The sequence below is a fragment of the Rhea pennata genome, chromosome 11, assembly GCF_028389875.1.
Source record: "Rhea pennata isolate bPtePen1 chromosome 11, bPtePen1.pri, whole genome shotgun sequence".
Taxonomy (NCBI): Eukaryota; Metazoa; Chordata; class Aves; order Rheiformes; family Rheidae; genus Rhea; species Rhea pennata.
The window spans coordinates 18,620,263-18,643,053 of NC_084673.1; positions in this window are offsets into that span (position 1 = coordinate 18,620,263).

The following is a 22,791-nucleotide window of genomic DNA, read 5'->3' on the forward strand; positions in this document are numbered from 1 at the left end:
TGTTCTCCTAAAGAGATTGTCTCGTTGCCCATGCATCTGACAATAAAAACAAGTTGGCGGCCAGCATAAACGAGGATCTAAGGAACCTGGGAGATAAACAGGGGAAAAGACTGTTGCTCAGAAAGTAAGAAGAACTGTAATGGAAGGGGTAAAATGAGTAAGCCTGATCTCAAAAATTAGAAGTACTCTGTTCCACCAATGTGTCCATATATAAAACAGATACTTTTTTTTAAATGATATTTTTTTTTTTTTTTTTTTTTTGCCTGTTATTAGCTGCTTCCCTGAGGATCTGCACCTCACAGAGTTTCTCTGTCCCAGTGGCACGCCAGGGCCAAAGATCCTGTCCCACGCAAGGTGCGTGTGCCAGTCAGCTGCCACACCTGTCCCATACCAAATCCTGCTTCCCCTCCCCAGGGCCACGCTCACCCAGCTTTGCTCAGCCCCAAAGCAGGACTTTGCATGGGATTTCCTAGGCAATTATCTTTATTCTGGGAAGCACCACAGATATATAATCATTACATTGTGTATACAGTAAACTCATTATCTTGTGCATCAGGGAGTCTAGAACGGCTTCAGTAGCTTGAACTGGAAGAATCCAAGCTACAGCACTCTTACATAAATATTCAGCCAGTTCTTCCTGCATTAAATCATGTATTTTCCTACTGGCAATCATCATCTACCATGTACTTACGATGCACTTCTTAGGCAGTTAATTCCTTTATCCATATACTAAGCATACATACAAATTTGAGTCATTAGCAGCACCACATGTTCAGTTTGTACAAAATATTGTTAAACGCTATATTCAGACATTTCCCAGGCTGCACCTCCACTTCAAAGCAATATCAAGGGTGTCGTCTTTCTCACTGAAAGTCATTTTAAGGACTCAGGCATCCACCTCGTTCATCCAGGATTTAACCAAGTGTCAGGCATGTTGTCAAGCTCCTCCTTCCTTTGGCTATACAGATACAACAGTTGGAATTTGTTTTAGGGGATCCAAGAGCACCAATAAAATTTATATTCGTTATCAGAACATGACTGGCAAATCCTAATGTATTTCTAAGACCTTTGTTGTCAGAAACCAATAAAAACTGGCTTGAGAAAGCTCTTTAATGTCTGTTATTTTGTGTGCAGGCTTTCTGCTGTGACATATCTAGCAAGTTCGGGTAGGCTTTGAACTAGTGAAGTTTTGAATATCCATTGGCTCAAAACTGTTGATCATCGGCTTGATAAAAACATTGATGTGTTCACCATGGGAACCAACAGCAGAACATGTAACTGAATTTCCTATATATGAAGGCAAGATATCAGAAAGTTTTACAGATGAGGGGTTCAATCCTTTATTCTTTGTTCACACTAGGCTCTTGTTGATTTAAAAGGCAATTTCAGTTCTTTAGAAAACAGAAAATGAAGATGTAATCGTGGAATACATTATTTAGCTACAAATCAGATAGCACTGGTCAAATAGTAAAAACAAACCTAGAAAATAATTAAATGAATACATAAATTTTTGCAGAATGTTTTCTACCACTTATTTCATAATAAATAGATAACTATCACGCTAAGTTGAGAGTACATATGGGTTGTGAATTCTGGCTAAAAATAAGAAATTGTTTTAATTTCATTGTACAAGGAATTAAGTATCTATTCCAAGGGCTGGTATCCTGGTATCTATTCGAGGGCTATTCTCTGGAAACAGAGACAAGCCCCCAAAAATCAGTTCTTGGGCAACAGAAAAGAGACACAGGAAAAAAATGGATAAAGAAAGGTACCGATGTAACTAATAAGCACGGGCCTCAGAGAAGGCAAGAGAAAAAGAGAAAGATCACGACAGAGAGAATATCAAAGAGGGAATGCATTCCTGAGGAGAGAAACCTGTTGAGATTTGGAAGCAAATCGGAAGAGTCCATAAAATGGAAAGAAAAAGCCACAGACTGCAGACCCATAGAGAAGCAAAGGGGCTATAACCCTTAAAGGACACTACTACAGGACCCTCAAGAGGTAGGAAGAAAAGAGAGGCCTGAAGGTCTACTACTTCCTTGGCCTTCTACTTTTCTTGAATATTTCTGGAAGTCCTGGGAATGGATTTAGAAACCAAGTGCAAAGTCTGGCTCCATTTGATAAAGCTTTCACCAGTAGCTGAATGATGAAGACCCTGAACCAGCGTGCCTGGCCTGTAGGCAGATCACAGGAGAAAGGGGCAAGACCCAGGACAACATGTACGATGGAAAGCTGGCACGTTGCCCAAGTCCTCATTGGCAACGGGGTCTCACTTCTATGCCAGGTCTCAAACACATGCCAGAGAGCCCAGAGACAGAGAGGGGTTAACGCAGTGTCTCCCTGATCAAAGAGGTCATGAAAACACAGCCTGGGTCTAGCAACAGGAGCCCAGGCAGAGCTGCGGTCTTTTACATACTTGATCTCCTACCTCTTCTGGTGGCAAACCATCTCTCATGAAGTTTTAGTACTACAAATGCACTTCCACAGTGTTTCTTGCCTTAGCAGTTGAAGTTAAATGAGTGACTATAACTTTCAAATACCAGAGATTCAGGGTGGACCTCTTGGGACACCAAAATGTAAGCTATCAAAATATTAAAGTGACTGGGAAAAATAGTTGTGATCAGTGGAAACTCCTAGCCTTGAAGGAAATTTGAGAAAAGGATATGGCTTAAAGAGGCCATAGTCTATCTACTAAGATGCCCCCAAATTCCATGAAATCTTTGGAAGTTTGAGTGAGCACTGCATGCAACTGTAAAGTGGTAATTCCTTCACTCTGTGTATACTATGTTTACATTTCCAGGCATGTGCCCTGGATACAGGGTTCAGCAGCCATTTTACAAAATATGTTATCATTATAATCTATTCACTGTTGTTTTTCTTGTTTGACATTTCCTCAGTATGAAACAAAAGTTAAGATGAGTGAAAGTACCTGGGTTTGTGGAAGAAGGGAGATTTACAGCAGAAAGCAAGTCTGCAGCTGAACTTAGCATTTCTGGTCTCTATCTGATTATAGTGAGCACAGCATGAAGATGTGCTTTAGATTTCTCCCAGAGAAGCTTGTGCTGCAAACTCTTTAGGTGGGTGACCCATGAAGAACCAGGAGGTGGATGCAGATTTACAGCTGAGCATTTAAAAATCTCCTCCTCCTCCTCCTCCTCCACTTCTACGATCAAGACCACATACGGTGTTTAAAAGCACTAGGCCTCCCTGCATTTCATCACACAACTGGTACACTTTCATGATAAAGCAAGGTTTGAGTAGCTACCATCCAGCCTCTAGAGTGGGTCCTTTTGTGGCCAGGTTAAAGCATATTGGTAAAAAGAGAGTGGTTAGAAGAGCTGCAGGCTGCGGCAGAATGACGTGAATACCATTATTTATTCCACAGCTGAAGAGGAGGTCTGTTCTCAGAGCTGCTGTCATAAAGTGAGAAAAATGAAGTAAGAAAAACGAATAGGACTACAAGTGATTATGTAAAGGAAAAAAAGAAAAAAAAGAAAAAAAAACAAGTTTCACTTTGCTTATGTGATTTATCAACACAGTAGCCAAATATTGCAACTTCAGTGCAAATCATGTAATACTGGATATTTTCTCAAATGTCCAGTAGCTGAAGACACGTGCCCACAGGGGAATCTCAGGCTTCAGCATACAAAACAACGAAGTACATTTCTGCTCTTCACAACTGCACAGGTCTGTGGAAAACGTGACCCAGCTGGACTTGGAGGTGTTAGGGTAATGTAAGAGAAACAAAGCAAAGAAAAATCTAACATGGTCTAAAAGCAATCACCTGATTTCTGCAAGCTTGACTCTGCATGATGTTACCAACACCATGAGCACATTGTGATATTTTCTTCTTTATAGGCAAGATGAGGCTTGTTCAAATTGTACCAAAAATTTCACACACAGATAATGTAACAAGCAAATCACGGTCTCCAGAACATCTTTGTAAGTGATAGTTTTTTGCCAAGACATTTTCATGTCAATTCACGTCGGTGAGGAGCACCTTGACTCAGAGCCATCTGCATCTCTGTGCACCCTGTTTGGCAAGCTGGAGCAAATGTTTCAGAGCTAACATGCTCCAAATTTTGTGAATTAACTAACTTAGCCTTTAAATTTTTTCTATTTTCTTAGAGTGTAATCGCATCTAATTGTACATTTTGAGTGAATACACATAATCACATCGTTACAACATGTAATTACCTAATTGTGATGTATAATTAAGTAAATAGCACAAGAAATCGTGCAGAACCTTAATAAATTTGTTAAAAATGAGTTAATCTTTTCTGCAGCTGACAGACGACATCTTCACCTATAATAGTCCTAATCAATTTAACATTTTCTCCCCTAATTAGTAGGCACTCTAGAGACACGTCCAGCAAATAAGTATGTTAAAAAGCAAGAAACTGGGTGATGACATTTGTGACTTGTTACATATATTTACTGTATGCAGAGATAAACATCTTTATGTAGGTTTTAATAGCCAGTTATGTAAAATATAATTAGCAGGAAAATTCACGCAATAACGTAGTTTCAACATCCTCTGTCGAAAACCTTGGAAAATTCACTAGAACAATTATTTCTATCTGTATGGCTCAGAACGCTTTCTTTACCCCTTAGCATACATACGTGTGTTTAGTTACACGTGACTACTACCTCTATTTTACAGGAGAGAGAGACAGCAGCTCCCCCAGCAGACGAGGAATCCTCGGACGCGTCTGCGTTAGGTCGGTGGGTTAACTGTGCGTTAGGCAGAGATATCGGCCAGCCCGCAACGACCTGGTGAAGGCTGGCCACCACTCGCCAAGATTTGCCTGCCAGGATGTCCCCTGGCTAATCCCACCGACAACCTCAATCTAGTAGCTGCTCTCCACAAGCCAATACATATTTTACTTGTGCAATTTTTCAGTGTCAATATTTGACATGGATTTCATATCCCATCCCACACAGCAACTAACGCGCTTCTAACCAGGAGAACTACGTTAACTGATCCGATCAGGAGCTTTTGCTTCTCAGACTGTCCTTGACAATTGCACAGTTCGTGTGCTTCCTATCTTCTCAAAAATAACTCCTACTTTAGCAGTTGCCCTTCTGTGGAAGGAGAGTGCACCTCAGCAAGGGAACTTTATTTGTTGTCCAGGTGAATTTCCTTGGTGTTTGGGGAGAAGGTAGTGTATTGCCCCACGGCCAACACCTATTCGCGCGTGGCTTGTGAGAGGTCCCGTTAAAGGGGACTCCCGTGCTCCTCCGCCCAGTTTCTCCTTGGATCTGGAGGGAGGTTAGCTGACTAAAGCTAGACGAAGGCATGCCATTGGCACGTCAGGTACTATTTAGTTTTCCAGACAGTCAAGCAACATGACTGAAAATGCTAAAGCAAATGACTGGTAGACTGCAAGACAGATTCTTAAGATTCCCCAAAGGCTTCTTCTGTGGTTCTGGTCTGTATTTTTCCTCACACCCACACAACATAGTCATCTGCAGCAGGTTAGATTAGGGATAACAACCTTTTCAAGATGGTCCGCAAGACATTCCTATGAGCATCTCACTCCAGCTCCCTTGGAAACAATCCTGCAAGGCAGACTTGGCAGTTCCTCTGAGCCAGCCTCTTATCTGTACCTGCAGTAATCTCTAGCTTACTAAATGTTGGAAACAGGGTTTTCTACATATAGTTCATTAGTAAAGATCACACAAATCCACCATTTAGTAACCGTTTTTACAACACATCCTACCGATACTGACAGTGACTTTAGGAGCAGCCGACTCAAGTCCAGTTTTCAGAAGCTTTATACTCTACGTTTCCTGAAGGCAACAAAAGCCAGAAATTCCTAGAAGTAAATTAAATCCACGTGTTCTGGAGCTACTCTCTATAAACAGTATGTTTCATTTAGCAAATATTTTGAGAAGTAAAATCAACACGGGTTGAACATTGAGAAGTGATTTAGAAGATTGTTGTAAACAGAATGCATACACACATATAACATTTGACAGAGCAAGTATATGACAGGGCAACATCTGACAAATACAAAGCACTTTTCAAGTCACGGAAAACAGGTTTTGTTTCTCCTTACATAACAAAAATAAACTGCAACTGAAAAATAGCCTCAAATAAATAAATTAATTTTGTAGTGGGTACTTAATTCAAAGAGCAAAATCAGCATGTTACAGACACACTCTGCAGCTATCTTTACACAAATTGACACCTTACCAAGCAAGCGTGCAGCGTAAGTTGTTGGCAAGCAGTCTGCGCACCAGAATGAAGAAAGGGAGACAAGAATCTAGGGTGACAGCAAGAATGTTACAATCAACCAAAACACAGACCGAAACGCGCCTTCGCTTTGCAGTTACCGGTTATCAAAACTTGACACCTTCTCTGTCACACCAGCATCCTGGAAAAAAAAAATAGCACTTCAAACACCTCCACCCACACAATCAAGCACAAACTTCTATCCACAAGTCTTAATCAAATATCTATTTTTCCCCCTCCCAGTCTATGGGTAATACCTCAAACTAGGCTGTCCTTGAAAAGAAAAGAAAATGAATACATCATGTGAAAAATCTAGGGATGGCCACATATCAGTGCGGTAATATAAAAACAGAGCTTTCCATCTCTTTCTAATCCACACAGACCATAACAACAATTTACAGAGCTATAACCATATAGAAAGGAGTTTCTGAAAGACTTTGGCAAAAAACATTTCATATAAATAGTCACCTTAAAAAAAAGAGGAAAAAATATGCATATTCTGAGAAGAGACACTAGCTGGGCTTTGGCAGAGAGAGGTTTGAAGGGCTCTATTCAAATAACAAAAAAGACATTTTTTAGATACTGGGCCAACTGCTTTTATATTTAACAGGAACACCTTCAAAGACCAGAATTAATCCAGATTTGTTGGGTTTAATAAAGAACAGAATCCAGCTCATGGATTTAATGCACTAGATTTACTACTATGTTCTGGCCATGTAAAGAGCTGTAAATTGGATTTAGCGAGCACAAGTCAATAAATGCCAGAAACTGGACAAGATACCAGTAAATCCACGCCAAAACATTAAAAATCACTGCTAAGTATCTTAACCAAAAGGCAGCAGCCCTGACTTTACACACTTGTACAATTTTTGTCTATATTTGCACCCGTGCAAAACAAATGTAAACAGCATTAAATCCAATAGTGCCCACTTAACGGTAGCTTTTCAGGAGCGGGGATGCTACACAACAGCAGAAAAACCCATTGCCACTTATTTCTCGCCTAAGAAAATGATCCTTTCCAGCAGTTCGAGTCAGAGAGTAGAGGGGTGGGAGTGCAGCAGCAGCAGCACGGAGGAAGCAGCATAAGGATGTTGAAGGAGGGTGAATGAGAAATGGAAAAAAAGGAGAGGATTAGAAGAAAAGTAGCATGTATCACAGGCAAATCTCACATCCAAACTACCTTCCTCTTGGGAAGGAGAGGCCCAGAGGTGCCAGCACCGAGGCGAAACAGCAGGGGCAGGGGACAACATGGCCAAGTGTGTCAAGAAGGATGTGCGAGGTATACCGTAATGCACCAGCATGTCCAAGCAGCGCTATAGTTCGTTTATTTATCAGTCTGGTTTGTACTGGCAGACTAAAAACATTTCTACTAGCACACATCTTTTCACATATCTCAACTCCTCGTCACAAAAGCATATAGTAACAGAATACACTACTTTCTGGGGAATATTGCCTGGTCTTCTTAACTGACCTTCCTCCACAAAGAAGCTGATACATTTGCGATCTACCACCATTAAATTATTAATTTAACAGAGATACATATTTTGGTCATCTATTACATGGAATTTAACAGGAAACCATCAAGTTTGTTGCAAAAAATGTATGGATTGCTTTAAAATTCACAGCTATCACTACATTAAATTGTCATGTACGCAGTTTTGGATCCCTTGCAGATACTTTTTAAGGCATACAAGCCAAGAAACTCATTGTGTGATAACTTCCTTGTAAGCTGAGCTTTCTGTCACAACAAGACACGAGGACAGTGTCAGTCTGCCCAAGTGCTCCATTTCGCTTGCTCCCCAAGCACACAGGTACGAGGTCCACCAGCAATCTCTACCTGCTTTTTTTTCCCCCCTTTTGAGGTGCACATTTCACTGCAACAACTCATAAAGTCAGTTCTAGTGGCAGCTTCCTATTCTTTCCCAATACATACACATTCAAGGCAAGACAATGTGGACAGGCACTAAAATTCAAAAAAATCTTTTTCTCAATGTGCCAGAGAAAACGGCAATTCCTGCATGAGTCGCAACTTCCTCAGTTTCAAGGCAAATTTCGAATTTCACGGTTTCTCTCAGTGTGGCTTCCTAAACGTATGAGGAATCTGAGCTCTCTTGTGGGTGTGCATAAATCAAATTCACATTTACAACTTATTGAACTTATTATTACTTAACTTATTGACTGTATCCCTTAACTATATATTTTATAAGATAAAATCTCTGTTCTTATCAGAGGGAAGGAAAACGGACATTGCTCTTCATGAGGATTTCTAAACACAATTGATCTGAGTTTAGATAGTTACATAAACCTTCGGATTTAGGTAGCATAAGTATTACTAGAGCCAGACACAAATAATCTCTATTTTTCTCGTCCTGTGTTCAGACAGTCCTCCAGAGGGTTCACGATGCTGTTTTCAATATTCATTTCTGCCTCACTCCCTGAGGCCAGCTTCCTTCGATCTGGATTTGTCTCACAGTTAAAAATTTCTCCTTTAAGAAAGCAATTCTCCAAGTCATCAAAGGAGAGTCATAAGGGAAAGCACTGCTCCCTGCTGAACAAAAATACAGATATATTGTAAAATAATAAATATAACCTGGGAAGAGTATTACACACGGATCCTTCTCTTTCTCTCAGAGTGGCGTATGCCTACTAGAAATGGTACTTTTTTTCCTTTAACGATAGTCAAAGATGTTCTGAAGGTGGAAAAAAATAAGATGAAACCAACAGGTCCTGAGCCCTGATGCTAAAACAGACTTCCAATCAAAACTCAGTTCCCACTCAAAACACCAGCCTTATTCTCCTCTCAGTAAGGGACAAAAAGCAGAACCTGGTCTTGATACCTGTATTGCAAACTCATCAGTTGATAAATGTGAAAACCAGGTATCCAGTTAAGGCAAAAAAAAAATCTCTTTCTTTTTTACTAGGCAACAATCCATTTCATATAATTCATGCTTTAAAATAAACAGAAATATCTTAAATATTTGCATTCTCTCGGATTCCGTACAAGGCATGACGAGCTTAGCTTAAGGTAACAACGGCGAGATACGTCGATGCAGAGGAATAAACACGGCCACTGCAGACGTGCTGCATAATCATCTTTAAATGGAAGTTTCATAACGGCAATATTCTTAAAAACATTTAGATATTCAAGACATGGAATGGAATAAAATGATACTGCGAGTTAATTAGCAGATCATTTGCAAATCCCAGACTCCTTTTTTCTCCAGTGACTGTCTTAGCAAATACAGATACCAGCACAGACTTCCTTTCCTGTGCGTCCATCCTTTATCTAACTTTGCCTTTCACGGGTTCATTGAAGCAGTGTTTTGTAATAGTGTCATATTAGTAGAAAACCTGAGGTATAGCAATTTGACAATGATATAGCTGTCATGATGGTTCTACTTTCTGCTTGTACCTACTCAGGCATAATTAGAATCAAGTATCTACCTCTCAGCGTTTCTCTTGGGCTCATCCAACTCTGAAAGCTCTCAGGCCATTAAGGCATATCAATTAGTAATGATTTTTTTCAGCCCCCAGCAGCCACCGAAGCATACATTAAAGGTGATATCTGCAGTCAAAAATTTAATGTGCACCATTTGAGAATATCTACTTTGATGAAGAGAATATTATCCGGGAAACTCATTTGCTTCAAGTTTTATGTCATGGCTATTAAAAATATTTCATTTGCTGAACAAATGTCCAATGAACATTCCCATAACTGTTAAGTAATATTAATTGCATACAGGTTTAGAAAACACAAGAACTATTAAAGGTATAAATGAGGCTGTGCAGTAGCCCAGAAGGGCTAACGTTATCGCTTCTCAGGCCACTTTTACAACCTTCTTAGTGCGATCATTTTTAACTACATCACCATAACCTAAGGAAAGTTACTTCCATTTTTTAGTATATCTTCCCAATCGAGTAGCTGTCACTGAGCCAGCTCGTTACAAGCTGCAGAATTAGAGGGCTGTCACATTCTTTGTAGCGACGTTAAGTCCGCTCGGTCAGGACTGTTTGGAAAAGCAATCCTTCTCAGGTCCGCCAGCGTTCCCCAGCCTCAGAGGGCAGTTACCTCATTTCAAAGGCAACTCAAAAATTAGTTACTGTAAGAGCAGATTGCAAAGCAAAGCAAATGTGATTAACAGCACAGACAAGTATTAAGTGTTAGGGCAGCACTGGACTAGATAAGGAAGCGTGACCAGATACATACTCCTTTCCTAAGTGCGTTAGAAATGGTTTTCACTTTCCTAGTTTAAATTCTGTTTCAGAAAACTTGAGATGTCTCAGAAAACACTGGACTGAAACCAAGTCAGCTGATCTTGGCACTAATATAACCTTCAGATGATGTTTTCTGATGGACACGTGCAAACAGCATCTAATCTAAGGTCACCACAATCAGTAGAAAGGTAGAAACAAAACGCTGAGGTTGCCTCATAGTTAACCTGGAAACTTTTGGTTCGACCTTGCATGCTATTGCAATACTACTTTACAGTTACTATCCAGGGGCTGGCTTCTCGTTTTACTGCAGGTCTTGCACAGCTCTCCACGATGGGTTTTACAGTATGTTAGTGGCATTGGGGCTTTACAAAAAGGGGAACTAAACTCAAACATCTTAAGCTCTGGTGTACCCTCCTTTGTACTAAAGCTTTGCTATCTCTCTGAAGAGTTAATCCAGTGAATTCAAAACCCCTGGACAAACCACTTCAACCTTTCTACCCTTATCTATTTATTTGTAAATACACAGCACACTGTCCCCACATGGAAAATAGCACAAACTGATGAAATGCCAGGAGCAGATTAAAATCATATTTAATACTGGTAGTCAGCAAGCATGAGCCTATGAAGATATAGATGCAATTGAATTTGTCACTCCTTTGAGTGACAGAGGCTCTAACTCCTCCTAAAGTGATGTGACCTGTAACAATTTTTGGAATATAGGCACAAGATTCATTTGCAAGTTTTTATTCTACTGTTATGCCTGTAAAATTTTTCCACTTGAATGTACTTGACATTAGTCATAAATCTCTGGTCATACAAAGGTGAAGCAGGATGGAAATGCCATACACAATATTCACTTTTACTCTCAGTTGTTAAGAAAATTCTTGCTGTATAGCTGACCTGAAATATTCATCTAATCTTTTAATTGTTTGTATAATCACTCAACAAATCTGACACGAAGGTTCTCAGCAGGGCTTTGCAGGTTCCTTCTCGGCCAGCGAGTGCATTGCTTATACGAGTCTCTATGAAGATTTGGTTTAGACACAGATCATACACCTAGTGCAACTCTTCCAAATGAGGTCTAATTTATTTTTCCAGTGTATTTGCTTTTGATATAAATAGTAATGCTGATACAATTGAAGCATATATGTTTCTACATCTGTACACAGATTCCTATACTACATTTTTCTCCCCATGTAGAAATCTACTCAACCTGCCAAGATCAACATCAGAGACCCCGTCACTTCTCACGGCCTCTTCTCCAGCTGCTGCGGCCATGCCTTCCACGCCACAAGCAGGGCCGGGACAAACCACGGAGCGGACACTTCATTTGCCTCTCTTCTCTGGGAAAAGCATGTTTAAACTCCGTAAGTATATCCATGCTAGGGAGTGCTGTCATAAGACGCTGAACAAAAGCACATGTACAAAACAGATTTACAATTTGCATTTTACAGGCCAGGATTTTTGCAAATGTTAGGAAAAAATAATAGGAGACTTGAACAAAAGCTTTTATGCTTCACTGTATTGCTTACACTTTAATATCAAAGCTTCCTTCCAGTAATAAAAAAATATTTCCAAAAAAGAGAAAGAAGTATACGTCAGAGAAAGTACCAAATAATCTATCTAGCCTTATCTGCACACATATGCATGCAAGAAATATCTACCACCCAGGTAACAGTCTGCATATCCCCGTTCCCATTTGCAGCTATCAGTCAGTTTTGACCTTTGGTTCAGACCTAAAATCTCGCAAACCATTCACTCTATCTTAACAAAAGCAGCTTTTTCAGGGAAAGAGATGATAATGTATCTGCAAAGGGCTGCCTCTTTGTACAGTTGGAAGGGGAAGTGCCAGCCTAACAAATTACTCCTGTTCAAACCTATCAATTCGAAACAAGCATCTGGAAAACTTGACAAGAATACTCAAATGACCCTTGAGCTCTGACAGCTGGAAAAGAGAAAGCGCTTTCCAGGAGGGGGAAAAGGTGCGCTCCAACTTTCCTCCTATGATAGAGAAACACATAGAGTCGTTTGAAATATTTTGCTTCAAAGCCCATTAAACTAAGCTTTCAGTGCAAAGTATGATTAATGCAGGCCCCTATGTCTGTGCTCACACAACTGTGGACAATACCAGCAGAAGGTGACCACAGCAACGGGCAGTCTATGAATTCCCTCCGCTTGTGAATGTGCATCACTGCAGCAAATCATTCCTTCGTGTAAGAGGAGCCTTAGTCCCTCCTGGGACCCTGGGACATCAGGGCTGGGCCAATGCTCCACTGCCTTCAAAACTGGAAGAGCTGCTGCCTGCTCCTCCCAGAAAGGTCACTATGGATGGCTCCCTATAGCACAGGGTGCACTTTTGGTCCTTCTCCTCAGCCTTGTGGACCCAAACTGGCCTGCAGCTTGGTTATATACCGAATATGACAGATACGTATTTGTGAAACAGTCTAGTTCACCCACACCCTGAACTGCTCTGCAGGAGGAAAGCAGAGGGAAAGGGAGCAACGAGATCCATGCTGCCACTGTGCATAAGGATGTTGTTTCTCAGTCCTGTTTCAGGGAAGATGACTCTAAAGGTGGCTTCTTAGTGGAAGATACTCGTGCAAATAACATCCCTAAGTTTTAGGGGGTTTTAGATTAAACATGACAATTACCCCCAGTTTTCCAATTCAAGCAGAAAAGGGTAAGAAAGAGAAGATGGCTCTCTAGGATGCCAAGGTCTCTTCAGACGCTTAACACTCCAGCAGGCAGCAGCCCAAATGCTCCCCAAAACACAGGTGTCAGAAGTCCCATCTTTGTCTAAAAATGCCCTGGAAAATCAATTGCAATGCATAATCTGGTATGTTGGAGGAACACAGATATAAGCCTCAGTACTTCATTGTTATTTGTATAGGAGGTATACCAGAAGTTCTTGAAATTACATGTTTTCATTAAGGAAAAAAATGTTCTATTTTTAAATTGCTTTTGATTAAACATAGTTCTGCTTGGAGGTACTCAGTAATGCATTCACTGTTCAAAACAACCATGGAAGGACACTTTATAAATGGTGGCAGACACTGGACTTTTTTTTTTTTTTTGTGTCACAAGAAAAATTAACCAAGTTACATTAAAAAATGGGTCACAATAGGATTTGAAGAAACACTATATAGAATATCAGCCATCTGTACACTACACAGCTGACACACACGCAGTATTCTAGTTTATGCCTTACTTGTATGATTCTAAATTGATTTACAGCCCCATGTGAGACTCCTGAAAGAGCCCTAGGCAACTCTGTTCTGCTCACAGACTATTTGCAACACTGAATTTCTCAATTTGCCCATTTAAAACCATTTTCCCTTTTCCTTCCTTTCAGTAACGGATTTCTGGAGGGAATGTGACGAGAGAGACAAGAAGAGAGATTTAATGGTCATATGACTTGAGATACAAGCTAGCATACCGCCTTCTCCCAGAGAAAATCTCCTGTTACTTGACTGGTGGAACCACAGCTCCCCACTCACCTGCTCCCACTGAATACCAGTTACTGTAAGCAGCACCAGCTTCCTGACCGCGTGAGTACAACAAAACTAATGCTGCTGTGAAATGAACCCTTAGCTTTAACGTCATTTCAATCAGAAGGAAGTTCTGCTTTTATTAAACTAGAGGATCTATAAAAACAGAATTTGTGAGTACACCCATGCGAAAGGCTGCAAAATATGAGGCAAGGTTGGTCTATAAGGAGTTTGTTTATTAAGCCCCTCAGCATGTAGCACATTTTGATATCAATGGATAATTATCCATTTTCCATTTAGGAAATTAGCTATAGAGAAATGGCACAGGGTATCCCAAACGTGGCAAAGGAAATTAGAGACCAAACAGGAACCAGAATTTTCTATTCTGATCCTTAGGGCAACGCTCTTTCCAATAACACCGCAGTGTTCCCCTTTGTTACCATTTTATTTTACCTTTCTAATGGGAAAATTACTACAAAGAACATTTCCTGTCAAGGAATGGGCATCTGGAGACCAAATACCAAATTTCACAATCACTTGTTCTGTTTGGCACCGCTACACCTCACTGGGGCTTCATGGCCAGAGTTTGGAGCTGAATTTGGTCCTGCATCTACCTGCTTCTTATTGGCCATCTCATGAAGAAGTGGGTATAAATCTCAGCTCCTCCTCAGCACTTTAGCTGAAGCGATAAGCGTAACTAAGGTTTGACTTGACTGTTTCCTTCTGTGTCTGCTTGACACCTTGAACACTGGTGTTTCGTCGCCGTCCTCCAAAGTGAGCTTGGTTTATTGCAGACGAAAGCTCTTCCTGCAAAGGCACACTCAAGAGCTCATAGAGCATGAGTGATTAATACTGCCAAGTAAGGCTTCATTTTTGCCCAGGCAGATCATTTTCTGTGAGAGTTTGCTCTAGGAAGCGCCTTTTGCAGGTCGCCCTCCGATCCCGTGGCTCCGCGGCACGAGCAGGCACAGCCATCCCCGAAGGCGGCCGTCGCCGGCCCCGGCCCTGCCAGCCGCGCTAGCGCTCTACCTGCTACGCGCAAGCTCTTGAATTGGGTCTCCGGCTGGATTGATAGCCTCTAAAATACTCTGCTTCTCTTTTAATTACAGAACTCCCTCCGGTTTCCTACAAAACAACCCTTCGATATGGAGCGAAGTAACAAATCAGACGCAACGGCCCATTTTTCTTATGTGGTTAGTCATGTGAGAAACATGACAATAGCTAAGATGAAAAGCCTTTTTTCCCCGAGTCATAAATTTCAGAGAAAAAACTGCAATATTTCAGGATTGTGGGTCTTGGGAACAAAATTACAGTTAATCATAGCATCATGGAATAATTTATACTGGAAGGGATCTGTAGAGGTTATCTGGTCCAACTCCCCTCCAAAATACAGAAGCGACTTATATCAGAGCCTTGTCAAGCCTTACTCCAGGCCTTGACACATTCTTGGCAAAATAGCTGGTCTGTTTTGTACAGTTTTTTTTTTCCTTTCAAATCACTTTTTCTAGAGAACACTCAACAACAAATTGAAAAGTGAACACACAATAGCTTCATAAAAGCTATCACAATGTCTCTTTAAAGCACAATATCAATATGTAGTTTAGGTCTTTTGTTTTATCAGTCTCAGTAAAACTGATGAGAACATTCCACAAGATCCAGTGTTCAAATATTTCAAATATACCAAAGAAGATTTTGAGCTAGAAAGGAAATAAGCAAAGACAATAAGCCAGAATCTGTTTAAAAAAACAAAAACAAACAAAAAAAAAAAAACTTGGAGTTATCCCATTTAATGTGAAGCTTTTGTAACAACGCACTCAAGATTTTATCAGCTCACTTAAGGCTAGACAGTGATGTTCTTCAGTATATCAACAAGGAGTCTTCCTTGAGCAAGCAATTCTTCACCTCTCCTCATATGAAAATTGTTTATTCTCATGACAATTTTCAGGAGAAAACAAAGTGCAGCGTCATACCTTCTTTTATTCGCAGCAATTGCAAAGCCCTGCCAGTATGGTCCAGCACACATGACTTGTCCTTCATGGAAAGGGAAGCTCCAGTGAGAGCTGAATTACCCAGTAGCTACAACTCATTTCATATTTCCAGCTCTACAGTTGCCTGTAGACAGATCGATAAATTACAGAAGTTCACATCCAATTCCTACTGAAGATCCAGGTGGCTGTCTTGGAGGCAGGGTGGCCCTTATCAGGCTGCCAGAAGACTACCGACCTGTAAGGAGCGATAATTCAGACTTGTCCCAACAGCCAGTTGGCCCTTCGCCTCAGCGGGCGCCGTGGACGGGCTCCGTGGAGGCGACAGCCTCGCTGTCCTCAGCTCCCCTCCCCGGGCACAGCCCTCGCTCGCTGCTGCCTGGCAGCTGGCACTGGAGAGGCAAGCCAAACTCAAAACTGCTCACGCATCCTTTGATAATGGCCGTTACGTAACCGAAAGTGATTTATTTTTAACATGTAGCTGCATATTCGTTATATAACAATCTATATCTCCAATTATTTTTGTCGTAATCGCCACAAAAGTCATGCTTGCTTTTTCTATCAATTAGACTTAAGAAGGAGCTGTGTACATCACATGCCTTCCCGTATACTTAAAAGAGAATCAGCGAAAGGTAATTATAAAATGTAGGTCATGAGAAAAGGCACCGCGCTACCCTGGCCTAGGAGCTAGCCTGCACGCAGCCCGTGCAGGGATCAGCCCTTTGGGAGCGGGACCGATGCACGCAGAGACAGCTGAACCCCGTAGATCTTCAGGGCGAGCTCTCTCCTGGGACCCCAACCCCAGCTTCTCCGCAGAGTCCCTGCTTTGGCCAACAACATATCTGGGGGAGACAGGATTTTTGGAAAAGCCCAACTGCCACTGGAGTCTAGGTGGAAAATGAATGTCTCCGAAACCACCTCTTTGCTTCTTTATGTCACAGTTCCTCATTTATAAATTTATGATACGACCATTTCCCTTCTCTGCCTTGTAATTCAGATTTAAAGTTCCTTGGACAGGAATTGTCTCAAAGGATATGAACGTACAATACAAAAGTGCCCCTCGGATTATAAGAAAGAAGTCAACTCTGGCTAATTACCAAAAGCTTCCCCCTCAGCTTGACAGACTCCCACAGTGGACACACTCAGTGGTTGTTCTTTTTTTCTGAGCTTTACTTTAATCCCTCCTCATTTCTCTTGTTTCATTTTCAGTCAGTTCAGGATCCTAATGTTTTTGCCAACTTGATTTTAATGGGTTTGTTAGCATCCAGGAAGCCTTGTCAAATAATCATTATATAGCTACTTTCAGGGGCCCCCTGTGGCTACTTCCACTTGTTTCTGTGCGTTTTTCCCCCTCTTAGCAGGAAAGATATTTTCTCACTGGGAAGGCATCAAATTAAGGATGAGTCTGTTTGACCCCATCCTATCTCTTCATCTGAAGGTTGCCCTGCCTGGTTGATGGTCCCTTCATCCTATTACTTCATCTTCGGCAATTCACATTTACATATTAGCCAACAAAAGGGCGTTTGTAAAACCTGCCTCGAGTAACAAATGCAAGTCTGTCAGCTACGGAATAACCACAAACTGGCGGTTCTCCCTCATCCAAATGGGAGAAAGGTTGGTTTTAAATAAGGCTTTTAGCCATTTTTATCTACAAGCATCTCCTACTGTCCATAGCTCTTTCAACGGCTACTGCTTTTGCAAAGCGCTTAACGACACGAACCTCGGCGCTTTGCCTGCCTCTGCTGAAGCTGCTGCTGCCTGCCTGCAAAATCTTCCTCTTTTGATATTTTCTGCCATAAAGCAGCACGCAGCACCAGAGCACATTTGCTTTTCTCATCTAGTTTCCCAGCATTTCTTTCTAGTTTCCTTGTTATAATGGAAAACCAGTATTGCATCCTATACTACATTATCCCCTTTGAGGTCGGAAATTTCAGGGGGCCCAAGATCCTGAAAACTGGGGCAGAACACTAGAGAGCTTGGCCACAGCACTGGCATCGCTTAGCGCACAGAAGCTGCCATTGCAAGCTGGCAGGTCCTGGTGGACTGTGAGTATTGAGAAAGCTTCTTTGATGTTTTCCTTTCAGTGGCTGGATCCACAGGATTATTCTCAGTGGCACCTTTGCACAGCAGAGATTACGACAAATCAGCTGTGCACACTGCCGTCAGGCACCAGCCCTTTGTGGTGCGGCGAGACTTCTTTCCTTCCTGATGTAAGATGAACCTGTGCGCTGCAGTATATCAGTCCCTGGCCCTCCTGGAAACGTCGCTCCTTGAGGTGGTGCTCTCTAATCCAGGTGCTTTACTCTCTTGAAACTGTTGTGAGATTTGCGGCCCTGGTTTCAAAAAAACATTAAGGGCAGTCACCCAATTCACATCAATAATGTGAAATCTCTACAAGTTTCAAGAGGAAGCACGAGAACTTGAGAGTGCAGAGCCTTCATCCTTCCTGCCAACCTGTCCCCTTTAGGGAAGGCAGACAGAGTTTCGGCAGTGTGAGTTTGAGTGCATCTTACCTATTCCAAGGTCGATCTTTCCAGAGGACAGGTTTGTTAGAATCCTGAGTCTAAACAGATTTTGTGATTCAACAGGAAAAAGATGATGAGGTAGGGTTTTTTTCTTCTTTTTTAAAGCCTATTTTATTGAAGAAAATCTAGGAGGAGTGTGCTACCACAGGGCTATGGTCTGGTGCTTTCAAAGGGACTCTGTGAGAATCTGCCTCTTGCTCGAGATAGTCAAACCTGCTGCCTGACTTCTGTTCTTGTCACCATGCAACTTGCATTTTTCTGGCAGCATCAAATACTGATGAAAACAGCATAACTACCTGGCTCCTCAAAGGGAGCAAATCTGGCACTGCAGGTATGTCTGAAGAAGCAGCGTTGTCACTGTTTTCCTATGGGCTCAGACCAGGCAGAAGTAAAGCAATTCTGAACCTGCTCTACCTTCAAAAGATCTGCACCACCTTGCACCAGCTCATGCTGAAGGATGCATCTAAGTGATAAAAATACCTTTCTGTGCCTCTTACTCCCAAGCAGGTCACCCTACTGTATGTGCAAACTGTATTATTCATATTCATACAAGTTTGCACTTAATTAGAGACTGACCTTGATTTTTAATATTCCAAACCTTGAGAAACCCTGATACATCCTATCTCACTACATTAAGGAAAGTCAAATTTCATTCTGTAGCCCTAGACAGTGCACACTGCATGTTGTTTACACTGAATTTCATGCTTTTCTAGCCCAGTAGAGATGCAGATAATTATGCTCAGTGCAGAATACATGTAATCTACTCCAGTGGCCTGTCTCAAGGTGTATTTACAGCTAATGACAGTAAATTGAATTGCACAGAATAGTAATCTTGACAAATTTCACTTCTTTTGGGGTTGGCAAGTCATTTGTGAATCAACCCTCATTACTATGAATTTATTTGTTGTTTGTAAATATTCCTCAATTAGTTTCAATGAATAATTTTCAACCTGCTAATTGTAAACAATTGATAGCTATGAATATTTGCTATTCATTACTAATGTTGTATGACTGGTCACTAAGGGGTATATATTACTGCTTCTGCATTTTTGTTGGACAACAGATGTTTTAAACGGGAGAATAATGAATCCTAATAAGAATAGTGTAACAACTAAGGAATCCAAGTGACACTTATCAAGAGAAAAAACATTTCTGTCAAAATCTTTGACTCACGGACATGGAAGGAAACCAAGAATTACCAAGTCATAATTAGTATGGCTTCACAAATCACCGTGAACAAAATCGTTTGTTTGTGAAACTGCTCTCAGGTCATTGCTTTTAAGTATTGTTTAAAAAAGAATTACTACCTCTCACATCATACAATCATCTTTGAAGTGTGGCAGCTGTTGTTTCAAATGCAAAAAAAAAAATTACGTGGAAAGAAAAATTTGGAAATAGTTCAGAGCACTTAGAAATACACTAATGAGCCTTTGCAGAAATAGCTCGTCTTGACTGGTTATTAAAAGAGTTTCACAAGAGGATTGCCATCTTGTATAATTTAACAACAAGGCTGTTAAATCTTGTGAAGGAAGCAAATGAAAACGCTTAAAATGATTTATATTTAGTCTCTACACAAACACTATTAGCAATTAACGCCATTACAAGAAACTATTACTAACAGTATATGTGTTCAAAGTTTCGCTCAAAAGAGCTATCGTACAGATCTTGAAGCTAGGACAATTTCCTTTCCGAAGCAATCTTCCTTAGGGTAACCACTTCACCCTGTTAGTGCTCATTTTGTGTGTTTCTCTTTCACATGGAAAGCGACTCTCAACAGCCCACGCAGAAGTGGGGCAGTGTTGTGAAGAGCACTGTGTTAGGAGCTGAGGTTGCAAGTCGAGCACCCAAAAGCTGGGAACGCCACTGCTTTTGCTATTGACTCCTAGCTACACAGCCTTCCTGTCCAACGTCTGCAACATTCGCTGGATCTCTGTGTTTTCCCAAGCAAAATGAATAAAACTAAAATGTGAACTTGCAGCAGGATGTACCCGGTAACGTTAACAAGCAGTAATCCCATTTATAATTACCTAGTACCATCAGCTCTGCTAATTTATGTCAAAAAATACCAATTGGTAAGCACACCAACAGGAAACGTGCTGTGTAAAGATGGTGCTGGGGTCCACCTTCCCTTGGCCGAGATGTGGCTTCCCAGCCCTTCTGCTCCACTCGTTCCCCGAGCCTTAGGGCACACAACCATGAAATTAAACACCCCAGCAAAACACAGCTTCTCCAAATGGTTGAACAAACATGGAAGCCGCAACTTCAGAGTATTTACAGTGGATAACAATAACCTTTCCAGCTAAATTATAACATCGTTGTCACCCAAATTATGACCTGAAGGCAAAGTTCTAATCCAGACAACTTTGCAGTAGACAGCCTGTTCTGTTAAGCGAGAGCTTGAAAACATGCAAATATGGTTTATTATGCAGAGAACATTAACATCTAATAGTGCTACTAAGGAACAAAAAGAGAAGATTTAGTAAAATTTCTGGAAAAGATTTTAAAGAAAGAGTTGATAAATAAATGACATCAGATATACTTGGAATTTTGCCTGTTTTCTAAATTAAACGTGTTACAGTACAACAAACCAAACAAGGACCCCAGGAGTTCACTTGCCAGACATGTAACCGGGATTTTCCCTAATGCTATGACAAACACCATGTAAAAACTCCAGAGAAAAGTCAGACACTTTCTGCAGACGTGAATACGGGAAATACAACAAATAAGATCCAGGGCCGTACATTGAGGAAAAACAAATAAAACCGAACATAAGCTCATGAACTGATCCCTGTCCATCTTGTGCACTGAATGAGACTGCAGCCTAGTGTCAAAATACAATATACTTAATTAAAATCCCATCATAAGAGAGAAATTAATATTGCACAAGCAATCAATTCTCTCATGTTTTTAAATTTGTGTGCTTATATTTGAAAGCTAGTAAAGTTATTTTAATTTGTTTTGGTATGCAATTATTGTATGCCAAATCTTATGCTATAGTAGGAGGCCTGAACCAGAAAAGTAGCAAGAATGAATCTCACCAAGCTTGAATATCACAACTTTTCACCAGAGAAAAGCTTAGTTTTATATCTTTCTATAAACCCATCCACATCACTGATTTCATCTAAAAGCTAAGATTAGGTAATGGAAGGGTAAAGTAAAGCTTTGATGTTTAGATTTTAGGTCTAGCTGCTCCAAGCACTATAAACTGGTTCTTCAATAAAAAAGGTGAAGACAGGCAATGGATTCACCCCTGAACAAGATGCCTAACCTTGAAGAAACCAGCGTAGAGGTACTTTGGCCCGCCGAAGTGAACCGTGCGAGGTGGCAGGGCTACAGAAACGTGGGGCCCACCACACACCAGCAATCACAGAGGCACGCTTGGTGGGGCTCCACTCGTCTCTGATCTCCAAAGGCAACGCCAAGCGTGGGCTGTGCCTGGTTGGAGCGAACGTTCCCTGGTTTCCTAAACCTTCGTCCAAGGTTCTTTGGGAGAGGGTAAAATAAAGCGGCACGCGGTAATTGCCTTGACATCCTTCAGGAAAAATCAATAATGAATATGAGTGAAGGGTCAAGAAAGAAACAGATCCACTCCCGAGCTAACCTAGAGGGTTTAAATCAAACTAACTGGATGTGATAAACAATGAAGTCTCTCTTCTCCCTATATTTCAGGCAAACTTAGTTAATTACGCTGCTCCCAAGAGCGAAGTGCTAATTACGCTCTGACAAATCCCCAGGCATAATGTAACGTGACGTGGACAGGCACGGTGCAGGTTTCCTCTGCGGATAACGCAGTTATCCGGGGCGCGGAGAGCTCGACCCATGGCGCCCCGGCTCTCCGAAGCCCCGTGTCTCTTCCTCAGCCGCAGTGGGCAGTCAGGGTCGATTCTGCACTGAGCAGCCATCCACAGCCACCCAGGCTCTCTCAAAACTCTCACTGCCTGTAAGAGCAAAGCAGACAGGAATTGGGACAGGTAGAAGTGGGGGGAAAAGAAGGAAGAGATGACTGTGCTGCCAAACACACAGGCAGGCCGAGATACCACCACTCATCTAGCAGAGACTGTTGATGCCAGTCTGCAGGGTACAAACACATCTCTGAAAAACTTGGGCTTTGAATCGGAAATGCAAAACAGGAGGGCTAATGGCTTGTATTTTAAATTTCCTTGGGAAAGACTCAAATCCTCAAGTGGTAAAATTCCATCCCAGATCTCCACTCAAATTTGAGATTTCATAAAGCAAGTGCTCTTCTCCTGCTAGACACTCCAGACTACATCCAGGAAAAGACGCCTGCATGCTTACCCAGCATGGTCAGCACCCTCCTTGACACTCGTGTGTATAAATGA